The sequence below is a fragment of the Onychomys torridus genome, chromosome 11 (genome assembly GCF_903995425.1).
Source record: "Onychomys torridus chromosome 11, mOncTor1.1, whole genome shotgun sequence".
Classification (NCBI taxonomy): Eukaryota; Metazoa; Chordata; class Mammalia; order Rodentia; family Cricetidae; genus Onychomys; species Onychomys torridus.
This window is the reverse complement of record NC_050453.1, coordinates 89,659,614-89,668,882: the sequence shown is the minus strand read 5'-3', so window position 1 is coordinate 89,668,882 and position 9,269 is coordinate 89,659,614. Positions and strand designations below refer to the sequence as shown.

At 39.7% G+C, this 9,269-nt stretch overlaps 1 pseudogene; it reads left to right on the top strand.

The window, feature by feature from the left end:
- The first annotated feature begins 7,016 nt into the window (after positions 1–7,016).
- LOC118592756 lies at positions 7,017–7,401 on the top strand (annotated as a pseudogene).
- The last annotated feature ends 1,868 nt before the right edge of the window (positions 7,402–9,269 follow it).

The following is a 9,269-nucleotide window of genomic DNA, read 5'->3' as shown; positions in this document are numbered from 1 at the left end:
TTGCATCTTTGTTTGGTATAGGAATCAGGGTAATTGTAGCTTCACAGAAGGAGTTTGGTAATATACCTTCTGCTTCTATTGTGTGGAACAATTTAAAGAGTATTGGTATTAAGTCTTCTTTGAAGATCTGGTAGAATTCTGCAGTGAAACCATCAGGTCCAGGGCTTTTTTTGGTTGGGAGACTTTTAATGACTGATTCTATTTCCAGGGGTTATTGGACTATTTAAATGGTTTATCTGGTCTTTATTTAACTGAGGTATGTGGTACCTATCCAGAAAATTATCCATTTCTTTTAGATTTTCCAGTTTTGTGTAGCAGAGGTTTCTGAAGTATGACCAGATGATTCTCTGGATTTCCTCATTGTCTGTTGTTATGTCCCCCTTTTCATTTCTGATTTTGTTTGGATAAGGGCTTGTCTATCTTGTTGATCTTCTCAAAGAACCAACTCTGTTTCATTAATCCTTTGTATTGTTCTCTTTATTTCTATTTTATTGATTTCAGCTCTCAATTTGATAATTTCCTGGCATCTGTTCCTCCTGGGAGACGTTGCTTCTTCCTGTTCAAGGTCTTTCAGGTGTGCTGTCAAGTCACTAGCATAAGATTACTCCAGCTTCTTTATGTGGGCATTCAGTGCTATGAATTTCCCTCTTAGCACTGCTTTCATAGTATCCCATAAGGTGGGGTATGTGGTGTATTCATTTTCATTGATCTCTAGGAAGTCTTTAATTTCTTTCTTTATTCCTTCCTTAACCCATTGGTGATTCAGTTGAGCATTATTCAGTTTCCATGAGATTGTAGGATTTCTGTAGTTTTTTCTGTTGTTGAAATCTAACTTTAAACCATGGTGGTCTGATAGAACACAGGAGGTTATTCCAATTGTTTGTATCTGTTGAGATTTGCTTTGTGGCCAAGTATGTGATCGATTTTAGAGAAGGTTCCTGGGGTGCTGAGAAGAAGGTATATTCTTTTTTGTTTGGGTGGAATGTTCTGTTTATATCGATTAAGTCCATTTGAGCCATAACATCAATTAAGTCCATTATGTCTCTGTTAAGTTTCAATTTCTCCGATCTGTCCAGAGGTGAAAGTGGGGTGTTGAAGTCTCCCACTATTAATGTGTGGGGTTTTATATGTGATTTAAGCTTTAGTAATGTTTCTTTTACATATGTGGGTGCTCTTGTGTTTGGGGCATAAATGTTCAGAATTGAGACTTCATCTTGGTGGATCTTTCCTGTGATGAGTATATATTGTCCTTCATCATCTCTTTTGATTGATTTTAGTTCGAAGTCTGTTTTGCTGGATATTAGGATGGCTACACCAGCTTGCTTCTTAAGACCATTTGATTGGAAAGTCTTTCCCCAGCCTTTTATTCTTAGGAGGTGTCTGTCTTTGAATTTGAGGTGTGTTTCTTGTATGCAGCAAAAAAGATGGGTCCTGTTTTTGTATCCATTCTGTTAGTCTCTGTGTTTTTACACGTGAATTAAATCCATTGATATTAAGGGATATTAATGACCAGTGATTGTTCATTCCTGTTGTTATTTTTATTTTTTGTTGGTAGTGTGTGTGTACTTCTCTTCTTTGGGGTTTATTGCTGTGGTGTTATCTATTGCCTGTGTTTTCATGGGTGTATCTGACTTCCTTAGGTTGGAATCTTCCTTCTAGTGCTTTCTGTTGGGCTGGGTTTGTGGATAAGTATTGTTTAAATCTGGTTTTGTCTTGGAAGGTCTTGTTCACTCCATCTATGATGATTGAAATTTTTGCTGAGTACATTAGTCTAGGCTGGCATCCAGAGTCCTTCTGGCTTTCAAAGTCTCCATTGAGAAATCAGGTGTTTTTCTAATGGGTTTCCCTTTATAAGTCACTTGGCCTTTTTCCTTTTCTGCCCTTAACCTTCTTTCTTTATTCTGTATGTTTAGTTGTTTAATTATTATGTGGCAAGGGGACTTTTTTTGGGGTCTAGTCTGTTTGGTGTTCTATAGGCTTCTCGTATCTTCATAGGCATTTCCTTCTTTAAGTTGGGAAAGTTTTCTTCTATGATCTTGTTAAATATATCTTCTGTGCCTTTGTGTTGGTATTCTTCTCCTTCCTCTATCCCTATTATTCATAGTTTTGGTCTTTTCATGGTGTCCCAAATTTCTTGGACATTTTGGGTCAGGACTTTGTTGGTTTTAGTGTTTTCTTTGACTGATGAATCTTTTTCAATACCAGAGATCCTCTCTTCCATCTCTTGCATTCTGTTAGTTATACTTGCATCTGAAGTGCCTGTTCATTTACTCAGATTTTCTATTTCCAGCATTCCTTCTGCTAGTGTATTCTTCTGTAGTGGATAGCCATCCTAGCATTGGTCTGGAAGTTCCAACCCCCATGGAGGCTTCGGTAATGATCACGCCCACAAGGCAGGGCAGAGGAGGGAGCAGAAGACTGAGGATCAAGAGGAGGGAACTTCCAGGCCAATGCTGGGATGGCTATCCACTACTTTCTTCATTTTTTCTATTTCCCTCTTCAGGTCTTGGACTGTCTACCTTGCTTTTTCATGATTTTCTTTCAAGGATTTATTGTTTTCTTCTGTTTTAATTGTCCTTTCCTCTAGTTTTTTATAGTGATCTTCCCATATTTTGTTTGTCTGTTCCTCTACTTTATTTTTGATTTCTTCTATATAAGGCTCTAGCCTCTTCATGATGTTACTTATAAGGTTGTTTTCTTCTTCTTCTTCCATTCTGTGATGTTCAGGTCTAGCTGTTGGAGAAATGCTAGGTTCTGGTGATGCTGTATTGCTCTTTATTTTGTTGTATGTACTTCTGCCTTGATGTCTGCCCATCTCCTCTTGGGTTTGTTCTTGGTCTTATCAGTGTACTTTTTCAGAGAGAGCTGGCAGATTTTGGGAGCCTCTCTCTGGTCCAGATGGAAGCTCTGGGGCAGATGGGAGCGCTGGTCTAGATGAGAGAGCTGGCTGGATAGGAGCTAGGGGGCTGGACTCTGAGTCTTGGGAAGTCCCTGGGGTCTCCTTATTTTGTCCAAATGAGAGCTCCTCTTGTCCAGATGGGAGTTCCTCTGGTCTCTGGTCCAGATGGGAGTTCCAGGGCAGGATGGAAGCTGGGGGCTGGTCTCTGATTCTCAGGAAGTGGCTGGGGTCTCTGGCAGATGGGTATGGGGGCAGAGTGTGGAGACTGCAGGATCAGCCTGCAGTACTGGAAAAGGGTAGCCTTCTTGCAGGGCCTGCTGATTGGCTGGAAACTGGGGCCACGTTGGGCAGGTCCTCCCATGATGGCCTGTGTCCAGCGGTGGGACCCAGGGGCAGTTGCCTCTCTGAGTATTACCCTAGGCACTCACTTCTGGTCCAGATGGGAGCTGGGGGTTGGTCTCTGAGTCTCAGGAAGTGGCTGGGGTCTCTGGCAGATGGGTGTGGGGGCAATTGTGGAGACTGCAGTGTCTGCCTGCAGTCTTGGAAAAGGGGAGCCTTCCCGCAGGGCCCGCAGATTGGCCGGAAACTGCGGCCAAGTTGGTCAGGTCCTCCCCGGATGGCCTGTGTCCAGTGATGGGACCCAAGGGCAGTTGTCTCTCTGGCTATAACCCCAGGCACTCACCTCTGGTCCAGCAAGTTCAAGATTCTTACAGTCACTGACTCTGGTCTTGGAGTAAGTGACTCAACTTCTCCAAGTTTTTTCAACTTAAGTATGGAGACATCCTACTGTATGCTCAATGATTTAAAAGGCTAAATTAGTACATATGAAATGTGTGTGTACAAGACAGTAACAATGAATGTAAAATTACCTAAGATTGAGTGATGAATTAAAAAAAATATTGGAGGGGCATGGACATAGTACAGGCAGCCACAGGTTATTTCTCAATGTGTTTCTTGAAATTTAAAAGGAAGTTTATTAATATAGAGCAGCTCAAGAGTCTTAGAGAAAGAAGAGGGAATGAGGGAAACAATCCAAGCTTTCCTCAGACTGGCCAGTTTGACCACTTTCGTCTTCCAGAAAATTGTCTGCCTGGGATCCTACTGTAGAATAATCCAGATCCTCATTACATCCTTTTTATTGACAAAGTACTAAGACAAAATAAACAAAACATGAAAAAACACAAATTGAAACCCTCTTTATATAGCCTCCCGTGGTAGTATCTTTATTGATCTTCTCACTCCTCTGCTGTGTGAGTCCCGGGTGGACTGTGTTCTCCCTCTATCCCACAGCTCTAGAGGGAATATAGAAAAGTTTCCTGGGTAAGGAACAAAATTGTAAGCAATTATGAAATGATCAAGAGAAGATGTGACACATTCCCATTGCTATTACCTCAGGAGGAAAACAGAACAAAACAAACAAAACAAAAACACATCAAGACCACAGGTGCTGTCCACACATGGAGGCTCACTATTCCCACTAATCTTGTAGATCTGTCCTCTGGCTGCACAGTAGCAGAAAGAGTCTAAACAAGGATGAATGGATGGATGGATGGATGGATGGATGGATGGATGGATGAATGGGCAGATGAATGGATAAACCTGGTAAAGACAGTTTTATAGTGTAAATGTCACAGAGAAACTAGAGAAACTAGAACTCACACACATTTGCCTACATGCTTTTCAAACCACCAACTCCCACTGGGTTGCTACAAACAAGGGCTCCCTCCTCAGAGCCTTGCTGTCTGCCTGCAGAGGTCAGTTCCTCCACAAGCAATTGCTTCACAGCACTTTGCCTTTCCATTGCCTATCAGCTCAAGGTTTGCCTGAACATTGCACAGCTCATACATGTTATATTTAAATTACTGCTATGAAGTTAGTTCTCCCAGGGAACATGTTTAAGTAAGTGAGTTGAGTGCTTGCACAGAGATGAGAGCATCGGATCATAGAGATTCCAGGAAAATGCTGTCAAAAGTAAGGTACTTGGAAGCTGAGAGTATGGCTCAGTGGGTAAACTGAGATTCCTGGAAAACACTGCCAAAATGTACTTGGAAGCTGAGAGGATGGCTCAGTGAGTAAACTGCTTGTTGAGAAACTGGTTTTGGATGCTCAGCATCCAAGTAAAAGTCAGGCCAGCAGTGCTCATTCTGTCTGTAACACCAGACCCAGGAAGGGTAGAAACAGACAGATTCCCAGGGCTCTCAAACCCACTGGTCTGTCTGAAATGGCAAGCTTCAAGCTCAGTGAGAGAGTCTATCTGAAAAAATAAGGTGGGCCTCTTCTCTTTTATTGTAACCTAGAGAATCCAATTACCGCTGCCTATATGTACACATGTATGGAGCCACCCACTAGAGCATGGACAACTGACCAGCTTTGCCTTTCCAAAGAAAATCTCCTTGTCCCCCAAAGCCACCAACTGTCAGTAACTCCTTAGCTATGGGTGAAGCTTCATGGATGATATTGACAGGCTTGATCTTGTACAGTTAATCTTGAGGAAGATGTATTTGGGCATCTGGGAGAACAAAAAGGTGGAATATAGAGCTGATCAGGGTACATTGTATGCATGTACTAAATTGTCAAATAATGAATACAAAATATTATTTAAAAATAAGGTGAATGAAATAAGAAAAAGAAATGTTTAACATTGATCTCTGGCCTCCACATCTGTACATGTGGACAAACACAGCTAATTCCCCAATTTTCTTTTTGTTTCTGTGGTAAAATATGGACGAAAACCAACTTGTAGAGAGAGGGTTTATTTGGCTTATATTTTAACATCATAGCTGATCACTGAAGAAAGCCAGAGCAAGAAATCAAGCAGGAACTCAAGCAGAGACAATGGAGAAAGACTGCTTACTAGCTTACTCCCCACAACTTGTTCAGCTTGCTTTCTCACACAACCCCAGGCTTCCTGCCCAGGGTGGCACTGTCCACAGTTGACTGGGTCTCCTCACATTAACCATTAACCAAAGCATTTCCCTACAAACATGTCCCCATGTCAGTCTTAATGGAGGCAATTCCTCACTTGGGATTCCCTATGGCTTGTGGCAAGTTGGCAAAAAATAACCAGCTAATGCACTCAAAAGTGCACACACAGAGAAATAAGGTGAGATGTTACTCATTAAATAAATAAATAAATAAACAACACAGACAGATGGAATCACTTGCTATCCATTAAAGATAAATATGTAAATATTAAAAGTGTCTTCTTAGACCATTGTAAGCATCTTGTGATTAATTTAAAGAAAAAAAGATGAAATAAAATTTCTCCAGGTACCTTGTGTGGGTGGACAATGCTTTCCCCAAAAGACATGGGTTATTTTATGAAAATCTTAGTGCTAGGCATAAGATATCTCTCTATGAGTTATCAGTCTTATATGTCTCAAAGGTCCCCAAAACAACACAGGCTATTGCTGCTGCTCTTGGTTGCCCATCAGAATGAAGCACCAAAACCCAGCACATTTTATGGGGACACAGCACACTTTGTAGAACATAAAAGATTAAAGCAGGAACATCCTGAAAACAGTCATCAGGAAGAACCTACTGCTGTTGCCTTACTAAATGGAGATGTCAAATCCCCTTTTATGCACATAGATCAATGCTGCCCTCAACTGTGACCAAGGGAAACTTCTCTCTGCAATGGTCAGCACTTAATGCAAGGACTCATACATAATTAATTAAAAGTGTTGAGAATAGTGACTATTGCTGAGCCCTAAATGGGACATCTATATCAACTCTTTACCTCCAAGGCTAAGGGAGCATCACAGACAAAGGGCAGAAAGTATGTGATAGCCAGTATATGGAAAGGAGTGCTGCAAAATGCTAGCTTCTGGACATGAGTGGCATACTGCATTGTGATTACCTGCACAAGCTCAACTCAGTGAGCTCCGTCAACATGCCAACAGACAGCACCAACTGGACTCAGGGTTATAAAAAAGAAAGTAAGAGGACTAAAAGAGGAAAGGGGGATATTGAGGGCATGGGGGGTATAAGGAGAGTGGAAACAGGGAGTTGGGGTGGATAGGCTCAAGATACATTGTTAACAGACATGAAATTATCAACAAAACAAATAAATGATATTCTATTAAAAATACTTGGACAAGGCTGGCGGGCAGCTAGGATGGCAGATGAGGAAGACCCCACCTTTGAAGAAGAGAATGAAGAAATTGGAGGAAGAGCAGAAGGTGGACAGGGGAAGAGAAAGAGACTTTTCTCTAAAGAATTATGGTGTATGATGTATGGGTTTGGGGATGACCAGAATCCTTACACCGAGTCAGTGGATATTCTTGAAGATCTCGTCATCGAGTTCATCACTGAAATGACTCACAAGGCGATGTCGATTGGAAGACAGGGTCGATTGGAAGAAAGGGTCAGGTGCAAGTTGAAGATATTGTCTTCCTGATTCAAAAGGACCCAAGGAAGTTCGCTAGAGTTAAAGACATACTATGAACGAAGAGTTGAAACGGGCTCGAAAAGCTTTCAATGAAGCCAACTATGGATCTTGACACCATTATTTCTGGAATTTTGATATTTTATGTGGAAACCATGCATTTTAATATCATGATTACTAGGCACACAATGAAAGAGGTCTTCAATTTTAGCTTCATAACTTAGCTGCATAATATGTGATCTAAATGTCCTTTGACTTTACGAAAGTTGAGACATGTCCTCTATGTACTTCAAGTTTTTATGATAGTGGCAGAGTTAATAAAGAGCCCTATTAAACTGGTTTGTGTTTCTTTTAAGGAACTAAGCTCTTGTAAGTGTTTGTTTTAATATTCTTTTCTAAAGGACACTTTCTTTTTTAAAGAAACTACTATTTGTTAAATGTTAGTGGCTATCATAGTTACTTGATAGCAGGAAAAATTCTAAAAATAAATACTTCAGTAGTAGGGACAGCAAAGCTTCTAAAACTGAGGTCAGGACAGGTGTTTTAGGTGGTGTTCTAATGACACAAATGTAAGTACTTTCATTGTGAAAATGTATAGTTGATTAAACCCGTATGTGGCTGTGCAAACCATTTTTGTAGTAAAGGATATGCAGGTTTTGTGTGTATTTAGGTTATTGCATTAAATTATTGTTCTATTTAGCTTATAATAAGGATTAAAATTGCATTTAAAGAGGTTACTGAAGGTTACTCTGAAACTTACTAGTGCTTCTTAACATCCCTAAATCAGACTTGGGGAAATACTTCCTGTTTAATCTACTGATACAAAGAATAAAGAATGAAGAATTAAACATGCTAAAAAAAATACTTGTCCATTTCTTACTACTCTGGAAATTCTCTTTCCTATGCAGAATTGAAGGAAGAATTACTGCAGTGGGGTCTGATGAGCCCTTCATGGTTTCTGTTTCTTCTTGCCATTCTCCGGTAATTGACAAGAAATAAAAACAAGCATCTAAAACCAAAGAATTATGGATACAAATTCTGAAAAATATTGAGGCAGTTTTAGAAGCATCTTTTCCTTTCTCAGTTTTCTTTATAAATATATTTTGCTACTATTTGAAATATTTTTAAGCAAAACTGCACACAGAATTTGATAGGTACTCAAAATAAAAAGGTACCATCAAAATCAAATATTTAAGTAAAAAATAAACAGAATCTAATAGAAGGCTTTGAAGGCTTCCCCAATCCTGGTTCAACTATGTTCAAATAACCAGAACATAACCACATTAAGTATAATATGCTCCTTTCTCTACATTTAGTGAAGTAGCTCAAAGATGTTAAAACATAGAAATGAGTGTTTTAAGATAATTCAGTTTGATACAATCAATGACCCAATTGTGTAAGACCTTCCTTGCCACTAGGGAACTTTAAAAGTTGAGCTGATCCACATCTCTTTGCCAACCAGTTAGAAAGGTCACACTCCTGTCTTCTCAGCCCTCTTTAATATTCACTGCTCTGACTTTTCAATTTATTTAGGAATATATATTGACCAAAGTTTTTGTTCCTTGGAAGTTTTACCCTAATTACTCTCAGAAATTCATTTTCTTTCAGGATTTCTGTAAGTAGACATATAGATGGCACTTTAATATCACGACTATCTGTTAAAGGTAAACCCCCTTTTCTATTCCTACATGATTCAAAGGAAGCAATTTTATTTTAAGAAAATTGGAAACAATGCTTGCATTAGGACAGATTTCAAGGGCAGGGACAGGCGTCTCACTCCCTGCTGGCTTCTTCCTGCTAGGCACACTGTGCAGGCTGACAGCACAAAGATGGTCAGTGCTGATATTTTATTTCAAATGAAGCTAAAATATATTCTTGTATGTCATCCTAAAAATTAATAATTCATTGGTTCATGATGATTTTTTACACTCATAAATAGTTTGGAGGTTAATAATATGTCTAATATTCTAACAAAGTAAAAGC